Here is a 25,883-nt window from a genome sequence, read left to right on the forward strand (position 1 = left end):
CATCTTGTGGTAAACTGGGGGGCGATATTTGGGGGAAATGGCCCCCACCACTGTGGGAAGGACCGCGGGGGCAGTCCTAAAAATCCAACTGTCTGGGGCCTCCTTCTTCTTGCTCCGGCTCCTGTTCCCCGGGTTCGGTCTCCACAGGTGCGGGTTCGTCCTCTGTTACCTCATCCTCTAGAAAGGAAACTTTGCGTTGGCCTGGGGTGGTGGTTTTTTGTCGTGCAGCTTTTAATTGATCTCTGATATCGTGCAGTGGGCACCTGAAGCTGCACGTGGAGAATTCCTAGGGATTCACAAGGATGAGGTTGGGTTTCTCCCTGTGGCTGGGGCGCCGGGGGGTGGGGGGTGTCCTCGGCGGGCTGGGTGCTGGGGTGGGGCTGGTTTAGGGCATAGGCGGACGTGGCTTGACTGGGGGAGCCGAAATCTTTGTGGGAAACTTTCTTTTCACGTTGATTTGCTGGGGTGCAGGGCGGGAGGTCAGGAGGCGACGTATCAGTTGAACGTCCTTATCCATGTCTCCTGTCGGGTCATGGATCGTAAAGTGCTCTTTGCCTATGCTGGGGAGCACTCTCAGAAGAGTATTAAAGGTGTGTTGCTCCCGGGTTTCAACATCTGCCTCCGGATAGGCAGCAGTGACCAGGCATCTTGCCTGGATTAAAGTATCATCTAAGTTGCCATCAAAAGTTAAACTATCCAGTTGGGATAGCGCCACCACTTTACCTAGTGGCTTGATCACTAGTGTCGTGAAATTCTGCCAGGTGAGCCCCGGCACGATCTTGGGTGCTATATTAGCTGCCGCTCTGCCCAGTAGTGGGAGTGTGACTGCAATTTTCTGCTTGTCATCCTCAAAACCGATATCTAGCAAAGGTTTAATAATTGCCAGGTATGTGTGAATATCATACTATTCGGGATCGAACTTAGGTAATTGTACATGCGGTTTGGTTGCCATCTTTCAGTATTTCCTGATTACCTCTCTCGTATGCTCGGGACAAGAACCACCGCTGTCCACCAGTGTAATGCTAGGTATTTTAAGGGTCTGCTTCCCGTCCCTTAAACACCTAGTGTGTAGCTGGGCTCTCTTTCTAGACCGGGGCTTAGACAAATAGGGGGAGAGGCAGGACACAAAAACTCAAGGCAACAACCTTACACGTGTATTACTAAGTTGTACAGTGGAATGGGTAGATGTCACGGATACAGTTACACTGGACAATTACAACTCTTACGTCTAGATATGGGTTATCAGTATCGCACAGGATACTGCTTGGGTCAAAATGAATAGCACTTGGGGCAGAAGTTTATGCATTATTAGTTATAGGAAGTCTAAGTTTTATATAGTCGTGGAGTAGCTGGTACTGTTTCACTGTTGGTAAGTGTTACTTTAGCACTGGGGTTTGTCTACAGTTCTATTATTAGGAGGTGTTATCAGATGGTAGCATATTCACTATAATAGACCCGTACCTCACTGCGTGGCCGTGTTCACGGTTGCACTGTCACTTTTACTCACTCCACCACTTTGATGTTATCACCGGTGCTTTTCTTACTGACTTCCGTTATGTGGTTAGTTCCCTGCTCTGCCTTCATGTCACTGAGTCACGGACATCGTGCTATCACTGTCACTCCTTTCTGATCTGAGCGTCGTGACGGTCAGGTTTAAGGGCAGCAGAGGTGTCACAGCCTCACTACTGATGGGGCTGGGCTCTGCTGGGGACCTCTGCGTCCAGAGGTCACGAGATCATGCGCAGGGACGTCCTCTCTCGTCCGGGGCTGCGGGTGGCAAAGGGCCCTGTGCTTTCAGGGCTGGGGGCTGGAGTACAACCCTTAGGGCTGGGGCTGAACAACTGCCTGAACTTCTTGCTCAGGTGCCTGACGGAGGACGAAGATCTCTGGTGTCGGGGTGTGGGGAGATCCCACCCGGGGGCCCTGGTGGCAGTCTGGGGTTCCCAAGGGCTGTGGTCCCCGCTGCTCGTTGGCGCCATCAAGAAGGGGCTGCAGCACCGGCCTACATCGGGGTCTGTTAATTGGGTCCTTTCCAGAGCCGGTTGCAGGGAGAAGAGGCCGGGGAAGTCACGGGGCCTCTCCAGTACTCCTCCAGGCTGGGAACTCCCTCTGAGTCGTGGATTGGGGAACAGGAGTCAGCTCCTGATGAAGGCGTGGCTACAGGCCGTCTCCTGCTGTAGGGCCTGGCTACCAGTCGTGGCCTTCTAGGGGCATGGCTACAAGCCATCGCCAAGGCCCGGCTACTGGCTGTGGCCTGTGGGGGGGGAGCAGCTACCAGCAGGCCCAAGGGCACCTGCAGACCTACTACAGACTGTCTCTTGATGAAGGCGGGGGTGGCTGCAGGCCGTCTCCTTCAGGAGGGTTGAGCGGCTACAGGCCGTCTTGTGGAGGCACCTTCAGAGAGGCTACAGGCCATCTCCTGACGAAGACGGGAGCGACTGCAAGCCATCACCTGATTTCCCTCAGAGCAGCTACAGGCCGTCTCCTTCAGGAGGGTTGAGCGGCTACAGGCCATCTCCTGATGAAGGCGGGAGCAGCTGCAGGCCGTCTCCTTATTTCCCTCAGAGCGGCTACAGGCTGTCTCCTTCAGGAGGGTTGAGCGGCTACAGGCCGTCTCAGGGGTGCTGGCAGGAGCTGGAGAAACAGCTCCACCCTGATGTTGGTTGGGGAAGGCTCGAAGGTAGTCTTGTATTCCTGCTATGGTGGTGGCCGGCGAGCCCTGGGTCATAGGGGCGCGCGGTCTGGGCGGACTTATGCCATTGTCATCCTGAGACTCGGCGGCTGTCTTTGCTCCTCTATGGGCTCCTTGTGGGGTTGTTGGGTCGCCCCCTGTGGCACTATGCTGCATTTTAATATATATATATATATATATATATATATATATATATGTTGGAGCCTCTGTGGTAGGCTACAGTGGTACAGTGTGCGTTTTGTACACGGGTGGACCAGGGTTCACGTCCCGCCAGGGTAATAAACTTTGGGAGTGTTCACCCAGCCACGTATGGCATTGGCGGACACAAGGGGTGCTGTGGTTGAACCAGTGTCGCTTACTATAAAGTATGCTTGCACCCAGTCGGTTTGCACGGGCTGATTACACTTGGTTCACAGACTACACACACATCCAAAGCCACTTCAACAGTACAATTACACTTACAAGCACTTCTCACCCTACATACAATCTCTACCAGACAGCCTAAGTCACTTGGTAGAGATACATTGGCTGTATCGTCCCGACTTCGGTCGGGATAGGCTGGTCCTGCAGTGGATACTCAAACGGCTGCTGTTGCTGCTGCTGATGATATATATGTTATGCTAGGTGTTTAAGGGTCGGCTTCCCGTCCCTTGAACGCCTATTCTGCAGCTGGGTTCTCTTTCTAGACCGGAGCTTAGTAAACAAAGAGAGACACAGGGCATAAAAACTCAGGGCAACAACCTTAAACGTATACTGGTAAATTCTAGATGTGGAACAGGCAGATGTCACAAACAGGAATCTTGGCAATCATATAACATGTACTGAAATCGGCAGTATCTCGCAGGATACTGTTGAGACAATAGTTCAGGATAAAAGTGTTTAGTACAATAAACAGCACTTATGGTGTTGGGCAGGGGAATCAGTCATTGTAGCTGAAATGCATTATAATGCCCCCTGGAACATCCAGCCAACCCCACAAGGAATACAGCATAATGCCCCCACGAACTCCCGGACACCCCCACAAGGAGGCCACAGAGAAGCAGCAGCAGCGCACCGGGACTCGGTGCAACAACAGCCTAAGTCAGCCCGGGCCACACGCCCCTATGACCTGGAGCCCACCTGCCGTCGCCTTACCAGGAATACTTCACTACCTTCTGGGCGAGCCTCCACCAACCAGCTAAGGGGTTGAGCTGTCTGTCCAGCTCCTGCCAGCACCCCCAAGGAGACAGCCAGTAGCCTCTCTCGCCTTTGCCAAGAAGGTGTCTTCTTTCTTGAGACAGTCAGTAGCCGCTCGCCCCTCGCTAAGGAATCGGCCAGTAGCCGACCTGAGGGTAACAAGGAGATGGCCGGTAGCCGCTCCCTCCTTCGCCAAGAAGGTGTCCTTCCGGAGACGGCCAGTAGCCACTCCAAACCCCTCCTGCAGGAGTCGGCCTGTAGTGCTCCCACCTTCGTCAGACGGCCTGTAGCTGCTCCAAAGGCATTCCCCCAGAGACGGCCTGTAGCCGCTCGCCCCTCGCTAAGGAGAAGGCCGGTAGCTGCTCTGAGGGTAATAAGGAGACGGCCTGTAGCCGCTCCTGCCTTCGTCAGGAGACGGCCTGTAGTCGCTCCGAAGATGTTCATCCTGAGACAGCCTATAGCCACTCAACCCCCTTCCTGAAGGAGATGGCCTGTAGCCGCTCCTGCCTTCATCAGTAGATGGCCTGTAGCCGCTCTGAAGGTGTTCCCCCTGAGATGGCCTGTAGCTGCTCACCCCTCCTGAAGGAGACGGCCTGTAACCATTCCTGCCTTCGTCAGGAGACGGCTTATAGCCACTCCGAAGGTGTTCCCCCGGAGATGGCCTGTAGCTGCTCAATCCTCCTGAAGGAGACGGCTGTAGCTGTTCCCGCCTTCGTCAGAAGATGGCCTGTAGCCGCTCCGAAGGTGTTCTTCCTGAGACGGCCTGTAGCTGTTCAACCCCCCTCCTGGAGGAGATGGCCTGTAGCTGCTTCCGCCTTCATCAGGAGACGGCCTGTAGCCACTCTGAAGCTGTTCCCCCTGAGATGGCCTGTAGCCACTCACCCCTCCTGAAGGAGACAGCCTGTAGCCACTCCCGCCTTCATCAGGAGACGGCCTATAGCCGCTCCGAAGGTGTTCCCCCTGAGACGGCCTGTAGCCACTCAACCCTCCTGAAGGAGACGGCCTGTAGCCACTCTGAGGGTAATAAGGAGATGGCCTGTAGCCGCTCCTCCCTTCGTCAAGAGATGGCCTATAGCCGCTCCGAAGGTGTTCCCCCTGAGATGGCCTGTAGTCGCTCAACCCTCCTGAAGGAGACGGCCTGTAGCTGCTCCGAAGGAGCCTTTGGGTCTGCTGGCAGCTACCCACTCTCCCAGGCCGCGGCCAGTAGCCGGGCCCTACAGCAGGAGACGGCCTGTAGCCGCTCCTCCGTCTGGAACTGATGCCTGTTCCCCGATCCACGACACAGAGTGAGTCTCGGGCCTAGAGGGGTATTGGAGAGGCCCCGTAGTCTCCCCCGGCCTCTGCTCCCTACAACTGGCTCTGGGGGGAGACCCACCTGATGGACCCTGACGCAGACCGGTGCTGCAGCTCCTTCCTGTTGGCACTGCCAAGCCCTGGGGACCATAGCCCTCGGGAACCCCAGACCGCCCCCAGGACTCCTGGGCAGGAACTCCCCACACCTCGACGTCGGAGATCCTCATCCTCTGTCAGAAGCCTGAACAACCGATTCAGGCAATTGTTCGGCCCCAGTCCTGAGGGCCGCACTCCTCTCCCCAGCCCTGAGAGCGCGGGACCCTTTGCCACCCACAGCTCCAGATGAGAACAGACACCCCTGTGCGTGATCCCATGGCCTCTGGATACAGGGGCCCCCGGGGGTGCCTAGCCCCATCAGTAATGGAGCTGTGACGCCCCTCCGCCCGTGCACTTGACTACCAAGGCGCCAGATTCGACAGGAGTGACAGTAATAGTGCAGTGTCAGTGATCAAATGATGCAAAGGCAGAATAGTGAACTAATAACCCTCTAAAGAAGTCAGTAATAATACCGAAGTGGTGGAGTGAATAATAACTACAGTGAACAGTGTATGTGACTAAGAGGTATAAGAGACGGAGCAGTGAGCTACCCCTCCGATAAGAGTCAATGATAATACCAAAGTGGTGGAGTGAGTGACAGTAACAGTTTGAACGCAAATACAACCACCCAGTGCGAGTCGAGTCTAATGGGGTAAATACGCTACCATCAGAAAATATCTCATGATACTAAGACCATAATCAGACCCCAGTGCCAAAAGCAACACTCCTCAGTGAGGAATAACCTTAGTAACTTCACAAGTATAGAAAACCTGGACTTCCCCTAATTAAGGACACTCTGCCTCAAGTGTTATTCACTGTGACCCAAACAGTATCCTGCATGATACTTCTAACCATATTTAGACATAAGAGTTTGTAATTGCCCAGTGTACTTGTGCCTGTAACATCTACTCGTTCCCCTGTCCAACTAATACACATGTCAGGTTGTTGCCTGGAGTTTTTCACGTGCTGTGTGTGTGAGTGTGGCCCAGCAGTCTCAGGCGTGGGATCCTGCTGCAGGTGAGAGGCCCAGCTGTTGCGTCGTTGGGGTCAGGAGTGGACTGTAGAAGGATACGGGAATGCTGCCTGCACTTTTTGTACACCTGACGCCTGCATAGGCCTTTGATGCCACGTGCCTACGGCTAGGTCAAGGGTGACTGGCCACTGGCCTAACTGGAAACTGTGTCCTTAACCTTCAGGACAAGCAAGGTCTTAGTTGACTGGACCTAGCTGGCACCTATGGCAGTACATAGTGTTACTCTGTGGTTTTTTTAACACTCTGATTGGGCTCAGCCCCTAGGGCAGTTCACAGCGTCGCTTTCTGGGGCAATGTGCAGAGGTTTTAGTTGGGGCTGTGTGCAAAGTGTGTAGGTAATGTGCGCTACATGGTAAGGTCCTACTGCTCCTAGTAAAGCGTACGGGTATTTTGAAGCAGTAGAAGCACCTTATGAAATCAGTTCTTCTACACCCAGAAAACAGTTAGAAAATTATAGAAAACAAACTGTAGGAATATGAATGGAATTGGTAAGGTCCTACAGCTTCAAGTAAAGCGTGCCTTTACTGCTGGCCATATTAAACTTTCTAAATGAACATATTTTAATTTGAATGCTGGCTGTCAAATGCAAGCGAGGTTATAGGTTGGTTTAGGTTTGGTTTGGTTAGTGAAATACCCACCCCAATGGGAGACCCTGGTAGGGGTGGCGCAATACCCACCCCATGGAGAAGCCTGCACGGACTGGATGTCGAAACACCCATCCCAGGGGAAGACCAGAGGGAGGCGCATAGGGGGCACGTAATGCTCAGTCAAGACGGGCCCATATCCCCAACGACCTTGCGCCCCTCTTCCCTTCAGTGGAGCCAGGAGCAGGAACACTGCCCTGGCAGACTACTCTACAGCCGGGCCAGCCCTCGCTAGGCTCGGGGTGGGACTTGTATTAATACAGTCCCAGGCAGCACAGCAACGACGCCCACCTTATGCTCTTCAGCTGCTACCCCCTGCAGGATCGCGTGACGGTCACTGTCCACACTGGGAAGGAAGGGACGGCCACCGTGCTCCCTTCACCTGCAGCCACGCCTGGGAACAGCACCACGGTGATGGCCACTGTCCGCACCAGGAAGGGGAGAACGGCCACCGTACGTCTTCCAGCTGTGGCCCCAGAGAACGGCAGAACCGCAATGATGGCCACCGTCCACACTGGGAGGGAAGGGAAGCCCACCGTACGCACTTCGTCTGCCACCTCCTCAGGGAGCAGGACCGAGGTGACAGCCACCTTCTGCACTAGGAAGGAAGGGACGGCCATCGTACGCCCTTAGCCTGCTGTCTCAGGGGCACGTGGAACCGCGATGACGGCCACTGTCTGCATCGGGAAGGAGGGAATGGCCACCGTACGTCCCTCGTCCACTGCCCTTCCAACTACCCCTACGGAGGAAGTCCCTTGTTCACTTCATCACCCACCCAGAGGCCAAGTGGGACACCCTTCTCTCTCTCCTCACAGGTGCAGTTCCCAGGAGGAGCTCTGGTGAGGTCCTGTCGTGAGCCTGGGAGTCAGTGCCCCGCAGCCAGCGCCCGCGCGACGCCCCTCGCTGTCGGACTCCACCAGGGACGCTGCAGGCAGCTCCTGACGGCGACTCGACCCAAGAGAGACCGCAGCCCCCAGACGCTCAGGGGCACCCTCAGGACTCCGGGGCATGCCCTCCCCTCCCCAGCCCCACCAGCAGGCAGTTCTCCTCCAGGAGTAGGCGAAGGCAAGCCCGCCTGCTCGCCCTGTTCGGCCCCAGTCCAGAGAGCCTCCTTCCCCACCGAGGACCCACTAGGGAAGGGCCTCCCTTCATGCCGATCAGCAGCCCACTCCGGACGCCCTTGACAATAGTCCCGTGCCTCATGCGGGAGGGCACACCTGACGAGATTCCTCCCACACCCGGGCGACACCTGTAAGCATCCCAAGACCACAGCAGCCTGGGCCACAGTCTACTAGTCCTAATGTGTCCCCTGACCTGACCAGTGTATAATATTAATATTGTAATCTGTTCACTGCCGTAATTAAAGTAATATATGTGTACAGATTGGTCGACCCGAGTTTTTATGCCCTGTTCCTCGTGTGTATTCTAGACCCGGTCTCGAAAGAGAACCCCAGCTCAGTAACGCGTGTTCAGAGGACGAGAAGTCGACCCTAGAACACGTAGCATACCAGGTTAGGTTTGGTTATATGTTTCCCATGGTTTTGACAGAGGATACGCATCCAGTTGAGCTACGGTCGTGAGCAGTACGGATAGTTGGAGCGATCGTTGGTAAACACTGCCAAGGCAGTGTTGTTTACATCTCAGTCATTGCTTCTCAATCATTAACGAGAAGGGTTCGTACTCATGCCATTCATTTTAAGGTAATGTCAGCACTGTTAAAGCTGATTAACAAATCTTAACAAGTTATTGACGTATGTTATAGAATAAGTGTGATGTTTTTTAGGTACGGAAATATAGTCTTTAGCCACAAAATCTTCAAATGTTTTCCAAATTTTACGGTCACAGTCGTTCGTTGTCACCTTACCGGAAGGTGAAGAAATGTGAAAATGCCTAGTTTCTGTAGCAGAAGGTTTGATTTTGCAAAAAATCTGGGAGAGCTCTCATTCCTATGTACATTTTTTTTCTTCTTTTTTAGTAATACCAGATTGTAACTAATAACTTTAAAATGTTGCAGAAATTTGTAATTTTGAAGTAATGGATGAAAGAACATATTTTGCATGCAAACCAAGCAACATTTTTCATTCTTAACCATGGTGTCATACCAGTTTTATATATTTCTAAAAAATGTGTTATAAATGAAGGTAAATGTATGTTTTACTTTAAGCAGCAGAAGGACCTTACCAATTCAGGTGCTGTTACCCCAATTTATTTTTTGTACTTTTCTGGTTATTTATATGGTGGTAAACAGTTGTTATTAATTCTTAACCATATGGGTGTTATCTTTCCATATTTTATATTGAAGTGAGTTTCACAGGTTATTTTTCATGGATTACCACAGCTGCTGGGCAGTTTTATGAACTTGCCCCTGAAAGCTAGAAACGAGGATTAAGAATGCGTAAATATTCCACTGATGTCAACCAGTAGTTGGCCATGTCCAGTGTTGCTAATGCATGTTTTAATATTTGAAAGCTGGCTGTCATGTGCATGTTAGGTTAGGTTTGGTTAAATCATTAAGTTTCCCATAGCTTTGGCACTGCTATTTTCTTTTGAGTATGTTTGGTACACTGATGCGTCCAGTCAGAGCAATGGTTGGAAAAAAGTAGTAGTAGGTGGGGCATAGCTTTTGTATCAGCACCTTGCTCCTTACCTTTTTCAGCCGTTTTTATTGTGCTTTGCGCTGACATATACGGTGTGGTACTTTCTTTTCTCTTGGTTTCCACAATTCAAATTGGTAAATTTTTACTTTAGTCCTACCCTGCCATACTCTCTCAAGAGTTTCAGAATGCAATGTTTTATAGCATTTTTCATGTGAATCTGAGTCATTTCTGTCGCAAATCACTCATTTTCCGTAACCCCCCCCCCTGTACCAAGGTTATAAGGAAAATACAACGAAAACGAGTAATTTGCACTGAAAATTATATCCAGAATCACATGAATAACACTATAAAACATTGCATTCTGAAACTCCCGTGAAAGTAAAAATGACAACCTATCTAAAGTAACAGCTCCCGAATTACTCGAAACAACCCACATCGGTCTAAACGACACCGAATTACTAAGAGCAACCGAAATACACAGATATTACACACCATTTATATAAATCTCCATCACTTTACTAAAGTAACTGAACCTAACCTAACCTAACCTAACCTAACCTAACCAACCTAACCTAACCAACCTAACCTAACCTAACCTAACCAAACCTAATCACGTATCTTAACTGTCCTCCTCACTGGACTGATCCTTTACAATCTGTGGTTTCGAAGGCACAATACCTTCTCTTCTTGGTCTTCGGGAGAAGGTATTTCCTGGTGCACCTCCAAACTTTCTTATCCTCCCTGTAGCTGCACACGACGTTGCACTGAGGACACATTACTTCTTTCGGCGGTATCCCGTGGTTTCTAAAAATGTGAAGGCTGGCCACGTTATCTTTGTGTGTTTATTTAATTACATCAAAGAAACTTAGGGAACAACCTTCACAAAGGGCAGCTATCATGTAACTGAATCAGTTCTGAGTTCAAACTTTCCCGCTCATGCGCGTGCTCACATACGAAGTCTCGGCATGTGACTGGCTTGAAATGACGTCATGAATGTGATTGGCTAAGTTCAATTTTAGTTACCAGAATCTGGCAGTAGGTGGCAGGACCAGAACCTGATGTTAACTCCAACATGCTGCCAACCTTAGAGCAGCATCCTGTCTCCTTCAGATAATAAAAAAAAAAAAAATATCTGAAAATATTTATTTGCGACGGATGTGTTCTGAAAAGAAAATGATGTACTCAATACGCCCTACATATAGAGGTAAGTCATAATTTCCAGCCGCCGGGTAGGAATAAAGTAAAATAATACCATCAGATTTTTTTTTGTTGTCCATTACAATAAACCCTCGATAAAACGAACCCCGGTATCACGAATTTCGGATATAACAAACGGCCAAATCGCAACCGAACTTCCCCCGGATTTTGTGAACATATGTACAGCTTCATACAGCATTGTATTTACATGTACAACTACATAAACCATTGAATTCTCCATGTAAAACATCATAGAGTTTGTTTAGGTTTTGTTTGAGCATGTAGGACCGTACGACTCCCCTTATATAGTGAACTGAGTTCGGTAATCCCTTAGGAATACCGCGCCCTCATATTTGCGAACTTTCGGATGTAGCGACCCACCCCTCCCCCCAATTAGTTTGTTATATTGAGGATTTACTATTCATGTTTTTCTTTCTTTCCCCAAACAGTAGTAGAGTTTTGATTACCTCTGTTCTACTCTCTGGAAAAATTGCATTAGGTTATTCTCGATTCCCACTTCACTTAGCCCTTCACAGTCTAGTAGAAAGTGTTCTGTTTCATATTCATTTTGGAATATTGGACACACTGTTTTTTCAATATTGAATTTTTTCTCCAGTTTAAGTTTAGTATGTTTGTTTGTGCTATGAATAGTATTGCTGATTCCCAGCCATTTTCATACAGTGTGTCTTTAATTTCATATTTCCACTTCCTGTAGTATTCTAGGGTGGTCTTGCCACGTATTTCTACTTTCCATATTTGTTTGTCAGTAGTATTCACCTTTACTTTCAATTTCTTTTCTTTTGCTAATCCTTCCAAATTTAGATTTATAGTACTTTGTGTAGATAACATTTTATTAATTTAGTCCAGTTGGTGTTTTGGTTTTCATATTGGTCCAAAAATGCTGCTTCTGCCAGTTTATCGCCTTCATCATTCAAAATGTATCTGACATATGATAATATACTTTGCATATCACTTGTATTTAAAGTTGATGTGCCAATTTCAGCTCTAAGTGCACAACTTGGGTTTTAATTTGGTGCTTGAAAGATTTTTCTGTAAGTCTTGTTTTCTATATATCTATCTATTGCCAGACGCCTCAATCCCGTTTGGGGTGGCCACAAACAAATCGTCTCCACGTCGTCCTGTCTCTCGCCATTTCACTGCCTTGCTCCCAACTCACACCCCTCTCTCTCATATACCTCTTCACCCCATCCCTCCATCTCATCCTCGGCCTCCCCCTCCCTCTCCCTCCCTCCACCTCACTCACATACACTCTCTTCTTCAGTCTTTCACCCTCCATCCTCTTCACATGGCCAAACCACCTCAGTGTATTCCTCCTAACGCTTCCTATCACATCCACATCCACACCACAACGCTCCTTTATATCCTAATTTGTCAGCCTGTCTCTCCATGTGACTCCACTGGCTCCTCTTAAATAACTCATTTCCACTGCTCTCACTCTTGACTTGTGTCCTTCCAACAACGTCCAAGCTTCACTTCCATACGTTAGAGTTGGTATCACAATACTGTCATGTAGTAACTTTTTCACTTCCATGCTCACGTCCCTGTTTCTTATCACTGCTTTCAAGAAACCAGCAACCTTTCTTCCCTGCTCTACCCTTTCAAACACTTCACCCTCCAAACCTCCATCCTTACTCATCACACTACCCAAGTACTTAAACATACTCACATTTTCCAATTCCTCACCATCCAACTTCGCTGTACATTCACTGGCTTCACCTCTCTCAAAGACCATCACTTTACTCTTCCCTGCATTCACCTTTAGATTCCGTTTCTTACACACTCTCCTAAACTCATCCACCAAGCCTTGCAGCTCCCCTTCGTCTTCACTCAACAACACAGTATCATCTGCAAACAACAGTACAGGGAGTTCCAAACACTACCCTCTCTCACCAGGGCCACTCCAACATCCACTACCCTACCTTGTACCTCTTTTATTACCCCACCCATGTACAGATTGGACAACCATGGAGACATGACACATCCCTGTTTCAACCCAACCTTCAAAGAGAAAAATTCACTTAGTTCACCATCCACACACACTGCAGCCTTCGCACCATCGTACATACTCTTCACAGCATTCAACAACTTCCCATCTACTCCATATATTCTTAATACTTTCCACAATCCTTGTCTATCCACCCTGTCATATGCTTTCTCCAATCCATGAAAGCCACTAAAGATCTAAGAATGAATATCTGATCTACACAACCTCTTCCCTTCCTAAAGCCTCCCTGTTCTTCTCCAACTAATTTCTCTGTTCTTTCTCTAACTCTGTCAATAAGTATCCTACCATACACTTTTCCTATTATACTAAGAAGACAAATGCCCCTATGATTACCACACACTTCTTTTTCCCCTTTTCCTTTGTACAAGGGAATGTTTATACCTGACTTCCAATCCTCCGGGACTTTACCTTCCTCCCAGGCTAATCTGGACATCTTCCACATCCATTCTGCTACTATCTCTCCCCCATGCTTCAGCATTTCACCACACACTCCATCAATTCCTGGGGCTTTCCCCAATTTAACTTTCTTCATTGCTTCCACAACTTCTATCCTACTGATTTCTTCCTGTCTTCTCACCTCCCTCCTTCTCCCAGCGGTTCCCCAACTTATACTCGCGTTACTTCCATCCTCTGTGTTCAACAATTCCTTAAAGTGACCATCATCCACTCACTTGATGTAGTGCTGCCTACTTCTTCCTTAGTGTCACGAATCAGTTCGCGACATTTCCCTTTTGTGAGAAGCCACGAACTATTAGTGGAAAACTCACTGTGTATCGCTCAGCTAACCGTTTCTCCCTCCATTTTGGAGTATACTTTTCAAATCATTCGTCACCGTTTTCAAAAAGTGACCGATTTAATGCACGTCATTAAGTGCGCTACTGAGCGATACAATTGTTTCTTTATCGTTTGCCTCTGCTTCCCTCAACCGTTAGCCACGCCTTGCGTCCTGCCCATACAATGTATTTGAATTCAGTCCAGTTGTTGCTGCGACGGAGAGAGGTCCTGTGTTAGCAGTGTGAGGTCAGCTAGTACCCAAACTCCACAGTTCTTCAGTACTTCCATCCTAGTTCAGCTTGGGTGATACGCAGCATTCATCGACTATAGTATTTCCTTTGTGTATTTCCTAGTTTTAAGAGTTTAGTTAAGGTGTTTTTCCTAGGCGTAAGTATTTAGCTATTGCGTGAGTGAGTGAGCGAGTGCGTCTCATTTAATTTGATTTGAATTGTAACGTTAAATTTATTTTGTGATTAATAAATTTAACAGTTCCTTTTTTGAGCTAAATGTAAAGTAAAATCGTGTTTCATTTAATCCAAATTAAGCTTATTTTCCATATAGCTCCTAGCTTGCATAAACGTTTGCTTTCATAACTGGTACTTAGACCAGTCTTGTTGTATTAACGTAAAATCCGTTGTGCCATAGGAGTTAAGCATCAGCAAGGACCTGATTATTGTTATTAGTATTAGTTATTTATTGTCAAGGGTGAAGTAACTTTCTCCAGAGGCTAACAGTACAGTAATTCAGCAATTGTGAGTAATTAGTCTCTGCTGTGTACTGTGGAGAAAGTTTATAAATTCTCGTTCTCAGAGAGTCGTGCGAAGAAGCAGCGTAATCATTGCTTGATGTAGCAAGACAATCATTGTCTCTGCTCTTCAATATTATTGAATATTATTATCAATTTAAATAATATTTAACCATTTATTTTAAAATTGCTGTGTTATTATAAAAACCCCGTGACACTTAGCCTTTATCTTTTTCTGTGCCTGCCCTTCTCTCTTCCTATTTCTCCCATCTTTCCTGTCACTACTTAATGCTTTTCTTTCTGTTACAGGTGGCTTTACATTGAGTGACAAGCCAAATCGTTTCCTGTAAGCCAAGAAACCATTTACAATGCTGTGTGGTAACCATATAACCAAACAATACGTGCTCCGTATGTGTCAAGTGGGTTGGTGGAGGGTTAGTGCCCCTCCCTGTAAAACAAGTAACTCATAGTGCCCCTCCCTGTAAAACAAGTAACTCAGAGTCAAATGGCCACCCCATACGGGATTATGGCGTCTGGCGATAGATGGGTAGTTCTCTCCATCTGCTCACTTTTTCTCCCTTCTCCACTAGTAATCTACCATTTTTATCTTTCACTCCCCTGCTAACTTCACTTCTGCCCTGTCTTACTCTCTTCACGTCTTTCCAGAACATTTTCTTACAGTCCCTCCACTTTACACTCAAATTCCTTCCAAATTCCTCATCCACTCTCTTCTTACTCTCTCTTACTAATCTTTTCACCTCTCTCTTTCTTTCTACATATAACTCTCTCTTCCGCCATTCAACTTCTTCCATGCCCCTATTTCTCATCCATTCATTGTATGCTTTTGTGCCACAGCCTGTCTCACCTCTTCATTCCACCACGCTGTTCCTTGCACCCCCCTCCGTCTTCTCTTCATCCCACACACCACATCACATGCTGCACATATTTCTTCTGTGAATATCCTGCACACACCTTCCATGTCCCCCATTTGCTCCAATTCATATTTGCCCAATCGTTCCTCCACTTTTCGCTTATATTCTGCCTTTTTCTCATCCCCTTGTAACCTTTTCACTCTCCTCGCAAATACTCCTTCCCGTCCTTCCCTTCTTCTATTTCTCAATCTTATTTGGATCTTGATTCTGGCCACCACCAAGTAGTGGTCAGAAAGTCCACTCCCCCAACCTCTGTAAGCTCTTGCATCCATTACACATCTTCGCAACCATTCATCCACACACACGAACGAACAGCTAGAGAGAGCAGACGTCCCAGCCATCACTGCTAACCTTAAGTAGTTTCAGGAATTTTGTCTGTCCTGTCTCCTAAGGTCTTGTTTTAAATTTAAAATAATGAAAGTTAATAGACTACCAAAAATGTAAAGATTTATTGGCTAGAGTATACATGAATGTTTGTAGTATTTTTCGGTAACAGCTGTTTTGGTACTTTAACCAACATCAAACATGGCCGAAAATGTAAACAGTGAGGGACTCGAATTTCAAGGATTTGATAGAAATACCATTGTCATGGACCTGGTTAAAACATTGATTATGAGGATTAGTGAACTTGAAAAGAAAGTAGAGAATCTAGTGATAATGGATGTGTCTGAAAATACGGAGACTACCATACAGAGTCTGATCCAGTCCAATGAGACAGCGAATGAAGAGATTAGAAATATGAAGTGGGAAAATGTCGAATTGAGGAGGAAACTAGAAGAGAGTACTAATAAAACGGAGAAGGTGAGTAGTGTATTAGAAGAACATAAGGCAAAGTGGGCAAATGTTGAAGAAGAACAGAAAGAAGTGGTCATCTTAAGAGAAATCATCCAGGAAGAAAGGGAAATGAACAAGAAAAAAATGGAAGAAAATGTAGTGAAAATACTGAAGAAAAAAGAGAAAATAGTGAGAGAAACTGTAGAAAGGAACAGATGTGTGGTAATATTTGGAAACAGGGAAGAGGAAGAAAAGGTTAGGTTCGTAAGACTCGAGAGAGACACGAACCTGGTGAGAGGAATATTAGGCAAGATTGACCCCGAAGGAGACAAGTGGGTAAAAGAAATTGAAGTAAGGAGGATAGGGCCTTATAAGAAAGGGGAAACAAGACCAATGAGAGTCAAGTTTACATCAGAAAGTGTAATAAATGAGATACTTAAAGTGACCTGGAAATTAAGCAAAGAGGCAGGGATGGAAAATATTATAATAAAAAAAGATTTGAATGAAGAAGAAAGAGAAGTTTTAAAATCATTGAAGGAAGAAGTAAAGGAAAAAAATAAGAGGACAGAGGAAGAATGTAATACTTTTTTTTGGAGAGTAATGGATATGAAAGTAAGGAAGTGGTATTTAAGGAAATAGAAGTGAAGGAAACTAAGGGGGATGGCTGTGAAAGATCAGAAGTTGAGGAAGTGGTACGGACAGAGAGTAGCAGAGAAGAGGGTATGAAAAACGTCAAAAATAATTTGAAGGTGATATATATACTAATGTTGATGGTTTCATATCGACAAGGATTGATATTAACGATTTCTTGAGAGAACATGAACCTGATGTCATGTGCTTTGTAGAGACCAAATTAAGAGAAGATATTGATGTTCATTTGGGAGATGGTAAATACAAACTGTGGAGAAAAGACAGAAAAGAAAAAACGGGAGGAGGAGTGATGATAGCAGTGAAGACCAACATAAATGTAGATACTGTGGAAATGGGAGAAGGCAGGGCTGAAGTGATATATATGAAATTAGAAACTGGAGAGAATGTTAAGAGAGATATGGCTGTAGTGTATGTTCCCCCAAAGACGAGAGCATGGAAGGATGATGAATACCATGAGATGTTGTCAGATATGGCTAGCTATTTACAAAAAATAACTGAGAAAAGCAATAATATAATTTTGGTGGGTGACTTAACTGTAAAGAGGTGAACTGGGAGGAATGGTACTCGGGAGGCGGCGAGGATTCGTGGGGCACTATGTTATTAAATATAATAATGAATAATGTGATGACGCAATGGGTCAAAGAAGAGACACGGTTTCGAGGTGAGGATACACCAGCAAGGTTAGATTTACTGTTTACCAAAAAACCCGATGTAATAGAATCATTGAAATATCTCTGTCCTTTAGGAAAAAGTGATCATGTGGTCATTGAGTTCCTGATGTTAATAGGGAACGTCGAGCCAAGAGACGAGCTTCATATACAAGGAAGATACAACTTTGGGAAAGCAAATTTTACAGGATTGAGAAACTTTTTTGAAAATGCGGATTGGAGAAAATTCAGAGAAACAAGAGAGATACAGAGGAAGTGGGATATCTTTCTAGACCTCTATAATTTGGGAGTGGAAAAATTTGTACCAAAAGTAAGAGGGAAAGAAAACAGGAAAAAGGAGTGGTTTAATAGAAGGTGTATGATAGCAAAAAGAGAGAGATAATGTATGGAACAATTGGAGAAAGAGAGGTAACAACAGAACAAAGGAAGAATATAAAAGAACAAGAAATGAATACACAAGAATACGTAGAAAAGAAGAAAGGAATTTTGAAAAAGGTATAATAGACAAATGCAAGGATGAACCCAAACTGTTTTATAGATTTGTTAAGGGCAAACTGAAACAAAAGGAAGGAATCACCAAACTGAAAGTAGAAGGAGAGGTCTATAAGGATGCGGCAATGCAAGCAGAAGTAATGAACAAACGTTTCCAGTCAGTTTTCACTAAAGAAAAGGAGCTTGTGGAAGGGGAGGGAGTGATTAGAAATGTTCTGGTGATAAAAGATATAAAAGTGGAGGTACAGGAAGTGTACAAATTACTGGAAACTCAAGATGTAAAGAAAGCCCCAGGACCTGATGGAATTTCTAATTGGGTACTGAAGGAATGCAGAGAACAACTGGCGGATAAAATTCACAGTTTAATCGTATGCTCACTGGAAGAGGGGAAAGTGCCACAAGAATGGAAGAGGGCAAATGGGGTACCAATTTACAAGGGAGGAAACAGGGAAGAACCCCTGAATTATAGACCAGTGTCTCTAACCAGCATGGTCGCAAAATTGTGTGAGAGAATCCTGAAAGACAGATGGATAAAATATCTGGAAGAGATGAATATTTTGGCTGAATGTCAATTTGGATTCAGAAGTGGAAGATCATGTGTTTCTAACTTGTTGAGCTTTTACTCGAGCGATTGACGTTTTACAGGAGAGAGATGGTTGGGTGGATTGTGTGTACTTAGACTTAGAGAAGGCCTTTGACAAGGTACCTCATAAGAGACTAATGTGGAAACTAGAATATCTAGGAGGACTGAAGGGGAAACTTCTGGAATGGATGAGAGACTTTTTGAGAGACAGACAAATGAGGACAGTAATAAAGGATAGGATGTCTGGATGGAGGGAAGTAACAAGTGGAGTCCCTCAAGGCTCGGTGTTGGCACCAGTAATATTCCTGATTTACGTAAATGATATGGTAGATGGAGTGAACAGTTATGCAAGTCTGTTTGCTGATAATGTAAAGAGCTTGAGGAAGGTAGAGGTTGAGGAGGATTGTAAAATACTGCAGGAGGATTTGGATAGGATACACGATTGGAGCTGGACGTGGGAAATGAAATTTAATGTAAAGAAATGTAAAATATTGGAAATGGGTAAAAGTACCAGGAGGCCATCATTGAATTATTTGTTTGGGTAATGAATTAATCACAAAAAGGAGAGAAGAGAAAGATTTGGGAGTGCTGGTCCAGGATAGTTTGTCACCAGAAAAGCACATTAACAAGATAGTTGGAGAGACTTATAAACTCTTGACTAACATAAGAGTAGCATTTCATTATATGGATGAGGAGATGATGAAAAAATTGATAGTGGCCATGATCCGCCCCAGGTTAGAATATGCAGCTGTAGTGTGGTCCCCACACAAAAAGAAAGATATAAACAAGATTGAGAGAATACAAAGAACAGCAACCAAGATGGTCCCCAATCTGGCAGACCTGTCATACAGAGAGAGGCTGGAAAAGCTGGATTTGCCTTCCTTAGAGGAAAGGAGAAAGAGGGGAGACATGATTGCAGTGTTCAGGACCATGGTGGGAGTAGACAAAATTGACAAAGAAGATCTGTTTGTATGGGATAAGAAAGCAACAAGAGGACACGGAATGAAATTTAAAAAGTCAAGCTGCTTGAAGGAAATCAAGAAATATAGCTTTCCTTACAGAAGTATAGACTTATGGAATGGCCTGGACAAAGAGATCATCTAGTCTAAAAACTTAAACGAGTTTAAAGCTAAATTTGACATTGAGAAACAGCGACGGAAACCCACGAGCATAGTACATTCCGTGTATATCACAATTAGGTATATTAGGTAAATACCGGTACTTAAATATTTGGAACGACTTAGACAAAGAGATGGTGCATGAGAAAAACATTCATGTGTAAAGGTAGACTTGATAAATGTGGATATGGAGACAGGACAACACGAGCATTGCTCAATTCCTGTATACTACAAGTAGGTAATACACACATAATCAATCATTGCCTTCCTTTCATTCAGTTCACCACCCACGCTTCTCATCACTCGCCATGTATACCTGTGGATCATTTTATGCCTGAAGAGGGTATTGGCTATCACCAACCCCCTCCCAGCACAAATGTTCACTAACGCACTGCCATTCTCATCTATCTCAGCAGGCACACCCCACTCACCAACTATTCCATCCACCTTCACATTCCCTACTTTACCATTCATATCACCGATCAAAAACACTCTCTCATTCCTTCCAAACTTTTCCATGCACACTTCCACATTTGTCCAGAACTCTTCTCTCACTCTGCTTGCACGATCTTGTGTTGGCGCATACACGCACACAGTTGCCTACATTTGTATTCTAACTTTCAATCTTACCCACACAATCCTTGACCCAACTGATCCATACTCTCTTATGTTCTTCTTCCATCATTTACTCACAGCTATACACACTCCTTCTTTTGCCCTCTCATTCTCACCTACTTCTGCTGCACATATACCCTATCCATACTCCCATTCTCTCACACTCTTACCTCCCCATTTAGTTTCAGTTACTCCACATACATCAACTTTCACACCCTTAAGCACCCGGACAGTCTCTCTCTCTTTCACCTCATCATTTGCACCTCTTGCATTCCATGTTACAATTACCATGTCCTTTGTCCAGTCCTTGGTCGTCATTATTTGGTCAGTCCTTGTCCGAGGCTTCTTGTTCGTCTTTTTAGTTAGTTGTTTTCTGGGGAGGGGCACTAACCCTCCGCCAACCCTTTTAGTGGCCTTGTACGACAAGAAGGGATACTGGGGGAGTATTCTTGAAAAAAAAAACTACCCCCAGGGGGTACTTGGAGTTTATTACTGTTATTTCGCCTTTGTTGATACACATAGCTTCTGTTGTGTGTAGTAAACTTGGCAGGGTCACATTTTTCCAAAACACTTTTCCTATTTTCACTCAGTTGCAGCTTCACGAAGATCTGGATGTTATTTGGTTAGCAGATTATGTGCTTTGTGTTGCTGTTTTGCTTTGTTTTCTTATACATTCCTTTTTATTGGTAATTGTCACTCCAAGGTATTTTTATATTGTATTACATTATTTTATACCACTGATTTCTTCTGTTTTTTCTTTAATGTAATGTAAATGAGTACTGTACTTGGCTGTTTCCCTTGTTTGCTTAGCCCACAGATACCTCCTATAGTTTCTTGATCATTTATTGCTTTCATGGCTTCTTCATCCAAGTTTGCTAATAACAGGCCATTGCCAGCATAGGAAAGGTTGTTTATTTTTTGCAAGCTTGGTTTTGAAATCCACTGTAACTTTTGTCGTTGTAGTCAGTGATGATGTACTGTATGTCACCAACAAGAAAAGAGCTGTAGATCCATTACAACCTTGTCTGACACTGCTGGATGCTTTTATTGCGGTTATTTCTTCAGACTCCAAATGAAGCTTTGTTTCATCATGTAGATGAAACTATAAATATTTTTTAGTACTGTTATTATGTCCAGGTGAATATTATAATGTTTAAGGGCTTAAGTTATAGCTAATTTCTTGTTTTGTGCTGTCAAAAGCTTTGCTAAAATAGACTGCTATAACACATAATGGCTTCTTCAGTTTGTAGCTTTCGTTAATACTGTTACGTTCCCAGTCCCACACTGCCACAGACTCCAACAGCAGTAGTTCAGCATAGGAAGGACATTGCCCAGTGAGTTGTTCTTATGGTCAGACTTTCGGTGAGCAGCATCAAGATCAGCTCAGGCATGGTAAATAAACACTGACTTTTTTAAGTTTGCTGACTTTATTTTCCGAAGAACTACACTTAAAGCCTGCCAACTTCACGTCACTGTTTTCACAAGTACCAGAGCTATACAATGCACGATACTGAACTATACTCAATCTGAACGGAAATGAAACTGACTGCTCTAGCATCTTCCACCTCCTTATATAGCCTTGCATTACACTTGAAGCTTCTAGTTTATTCTGGCACCTACAGTTACCAAATCAGAGACATCCAGAACATGCCAGAGTTTTCATACACTACATAACACTCTAAATTATTTAGCATACAAACTGAGATCAAATTACACAATTTAACTAGCAGTCGTAAATAAAACATTATAGAGAAAAAGTGCATAAAAATTAATGTATAACTTTACAAAATATTTCCCCTCACAAATAGCAGGCTAACTGGCAACTCTGACATGTAATTGAAAAATATGAGAACTACTTAGAACCTTCCAGTACTTTCTATCTAGCAAATCGCGCTTCTCAACAATACTGTACTGCAAGAGAAGGATGTTGTCCGCTATTTGTCTTTTCGGTGTGAAACCATTTTGCGTTTCTTTAAATTTATCATATGTGTTTATATGTGTGTCTGTTTTATCTTTGAGCATTACCCGTTAGAATTTTGTAGGTGGTGTCTAACAGGGCTATTGGTCTCACGTCCTTGACTTGTGGTTGTTTTGGTTTGGGTATCAATTTTGTCTGATGTTTTCCATTTATCGACTGTAGGCTATTTTTTTCTTATTTGTTCATTGTAGCATTCCATGAATAACTCCGTGGTCACTTCATTTTTCAACACTTTTTTATATAATTCAGTTTTTAACTTTGGACCTGGTGTTTTTCCATTTTTCATTTTACCGATTTGCTTTTCAGTGTCATCTTTGGTTATAAGTGATTTTCCATTGTGCTTGTATTTGCTTCTCTCATTTTGTACGCATATTCTGCATTGTCGTCGTCGTCATCATCATCATGATCATCATTATCAAATGCATATTCTGCCTGTTCTAATAAAATCCTTGGTATTATTATGGTGTTTCCTTCATCTGGTGCTGTCTCTGCTGTGCTGGCTTTTTCTTTATCTTCTTCTTCACCCCATTCTTCATGCATCCTATTTTCGTGATGCTGGTAAATTAGTTTCGTTTTTCGTTTTGTTTTTAAAGGCTCCAACATGCTTGCATGCGTCGGCCTTGGTCACCTAACGGCGGCTTTCCATGCTGCACAATCCATTGCAGCCTCCCTGTTCAGTCCCTTAACCCTGAGGTCACACTTAATGATCTCATCCCATGTCTTTCTTGGTCTACTCCTCACAACCCCACCCCCAATATTAACACTTCTCACCTTCCTCACCCAATTATCTTCCCCCATCCTCTCCACATGTCCAGACCATCTCAATCTACCTCTCCTCATCACACCACCAGTACACTCCGATTCCTTCCTACCTCTCAATTCTTCCATCGTAAACCCAGCCTCCCCAGACCTTGGACGCAGGGACGCACTACACATCCACCTAATCATTGTCATTTCTGTACGTCTGAGCCGGCGAATATCCTCCTCCTTTACTACCCAGGTCTCACTACCATACAGTATGACACTCCTAACACATGCTGCATTCAAAGACCCCTTTGCACGTAGGGAGAGCCCTCTCAATGTCAGAAGAGGCAACAGCTCCCTGAACTTCTTCCAACCACTTCTCACCCTAGCCACAGAGCTAGCTCCAGCCCCACCTCCAGCACACAACATGTCTCTCAAATAACAAAACTCTTCCACACACTCAAGAGATTCACCAGCAAGTTCAATCCTTTCACGCCTGACAATCTCCACCTGCTCTCCCCGACACGCCGTACTCATAAAATCAGCATTATCTCGCTGTCTACCTCTGATACCACTACATCTCTTGTGCACCCATTTATCACAAACACCACACAAGATGGAATTACTTCCCACGCCCTTGTGGCAAACTGCACATGTCCACTTTCCCTCGTCTTTGACAGTACCGCCACAAACCCTAGATATCATCACTTTTGCTCTATCTGCATTTACCCTTAAGCCCTTGTGCCCCATACCATCTCTCCACTTCCTAAACCTTCATCCGTTCCCTTTCGTTCTCTGCACTCAACACCAAATCATCAGCATACAGCATCTCCCACGGGAGTTCGTTTCTCAAGTCACGTGAGAGGGCTTCAAGTACCATGATAAACAGCATGGGACTCAAAACTGACCCCTGATGCACACCAATATTCACGGAAAACTCATCACTCAAATCTCCATTCACTCTTAACCTGGGTGCGAGCACCCACATACATAGCCATAACTGCCCTAACCAGCCACTCCTCCAAGTCAAGCTTTCTCATTGCCAACTTCACCATCTCTCTAGGGACACTGTCAAAGGCCTTTTCCAAATCAACAAAAACAAAGTACAGATCTCTTCTCCTACCAATATATTTTTCCTGAAGCTGTTGAACAATGAGTATGGCATCAGTGGCCCCCCTACCTGGCATAAACCCAAACTGCATCTTATCAATATTCACTCTGTCTCTAATCATACCGTCTAAAAACTCTCCATTACCTTCATTATCTGATCTAAAAGCTTTATACCTCTATAATTTCCTCTTTCCAGGGCATCACCTTTCCCTTTATACACATTTACAATTACACTCTTCAGCCAATCATCTGGGATAACACACTCATAAATAATCCTGTTTATCAGGTCAGTGACTAACCTCACCCCTATATCTCCGGAGGCCTTCAACATTTCGGCAGTCAACCAAGACACACCTGCTGCCTTCCCCACCTTCATCCTGCCTATTGCCTCACTCACTGTATCAGCATCAATCAAAGGCCAAGGGCCAAACACTGGATCTGCTGGCTCCAAACCTTCCTTGTCCCAGTCAAACTCCTCGTTCAACAATCGGCTATAATGCTCTCTCCATGCATCTTTAATATCCTCAGTGTTCACCACTACCCTTCCTTCATCATTCTTCACACACTGCTCACCTATATTATCCTGATTATCCCTCTTCATCTGATTTGCCACCTTAAATATCATATTCTTCCTTTCCACACGACTTAGGTTATCAAGTAAAAGTCTCTGTGACTCAGACTTCGCCCTGTATACCTCTCTTGTAGCCCTACGCTTGGCAGCCAAGTATTCCTCCTTGCAACCACCCTTCTTCTATTCCTGGAAAAGCCTTCTTTTCTCCTTAACTGCAGCTTCTACGCCCTCATCCCACCACCAAGTTACTTTATGTATTGATTGTCCTCTTGTCCGACCGCATGTTACATCAGTAGCACTCAAGAGATTGTTCTTGAGGGCTCTGTACTGTTCATTAACACCTCTGTCTACAGCTCCCTGTTCAGCCACCACTTTCCTCATCACGCTCTAGAAGGCATCCCTTACTACTTGGCTTTTCAGCTTCCATATTTTCCTCCTCTCTTTTTCATCACTCGTTCTTTAAGCATCATATCACAGTTCAATAGTTTGTGCTTTTGCACACACTCCTCACTTCCTATAACTTTAACATCCCTCACTAACCTCCTATCAGCCCTCCTAACCAAACAATAATCTATCTGACTGCTATTTCCCCCAGACTCATACGTAATTAACCTACTCTCTCTTTTCCTAAAATATGTGTTGCACACAGTCATGTCCGTTGCCTCCCCAAACTTGAGTATCCTTTCCCCTTCCACATTCCTTATACCATAAGCACATCCCCCATGTACTCCTTCATAACCTTGTGCAGCTTCACCTACATGACCATTTAAGTCCCCTCCCAAAACCACTATCTCATCAACCCACATACCACCTACTACATGTATTAGATCATCCCAAAATCTGTCTTTCTCTGCTTCATCCAGTCCTGCTTGTGGAGCATACAGCAGTGCACCAACTTTCGCTACAGCAGGATTCGCGGAATCCACTTTCGCGGCATGCACCAAATATTTCCTAACTTCTACTTTCGCTTGAAAAAAATCGATTTTCGCGCACAAATTTTGGGTTTGGGACAATATTTTGAACTTTGAATTTCCTGCACCGCCCGCCCACAACCCACCGCCATCTTGAATGACGTCATGTCAACACTCTGTCCACCCATTCCCGCCATTGTGTACGAGCGTGCTAGCTCCATTGTGTTGGATTCTCATGGTTCAATGGCCTCTACTATACCTGGTAGTGTGGGGAAAGGGCCTGGTGGTGTGGGGGGAGAGCCTGGTGGTGTGGGGGGAGGGCCGGGAGGCAGTGGTGGTGATAAAAAGTGGCCGGGACATTCAAAGTCAGGAGGAAAGGCCAAGGCTAAAAGAGAGTATCGTGTTGGAGTGAAGAAACGGCAGTATAATAATGAAATGAAAAGGAAGATAGTTGAGCACATGG

The 25,883-nt window shown here is 45.2% G+C and overlaps 1 protein-coding gene across 1 annotated transcript in view; it reads left to right on the top strand.

Annotated features, from left to right (window-relative positions):
• Window positions 1-8,521: 8,521 nt before the first annotated feature.
• LOC145403022 (WD repeat-containing protein 13-like) overlaps window positions 8,522-25,883 on the top strand; it is a 136,493-nt gene continuing 119,131 nt past the window's right edge. The window contains exon 1 of the mRNA XM_080274854.1: window positions 8,522-8,634. The gene's annotated coding sequence lies outside the window, so the exon portion shown is untranslated. The remainder of the gene's footprint in view (window positions 8,635-25,883) is intronic.

The sequence above is a fragment of the Coenobita brevimanus genome, chromosome 60 (assembly GCF_032717465.1).
Source record: "Coenobita brevimanus isolate Jiangsu-jjx chromosome 60, ASM3271746v2, whole genome shotgun sequence".
NCBI lineage: Eukaryota > Metazoa > Arthropoda > Malacostraca > Decapoda > Coenobitidae > Coenobita > Coenobita brevimanus.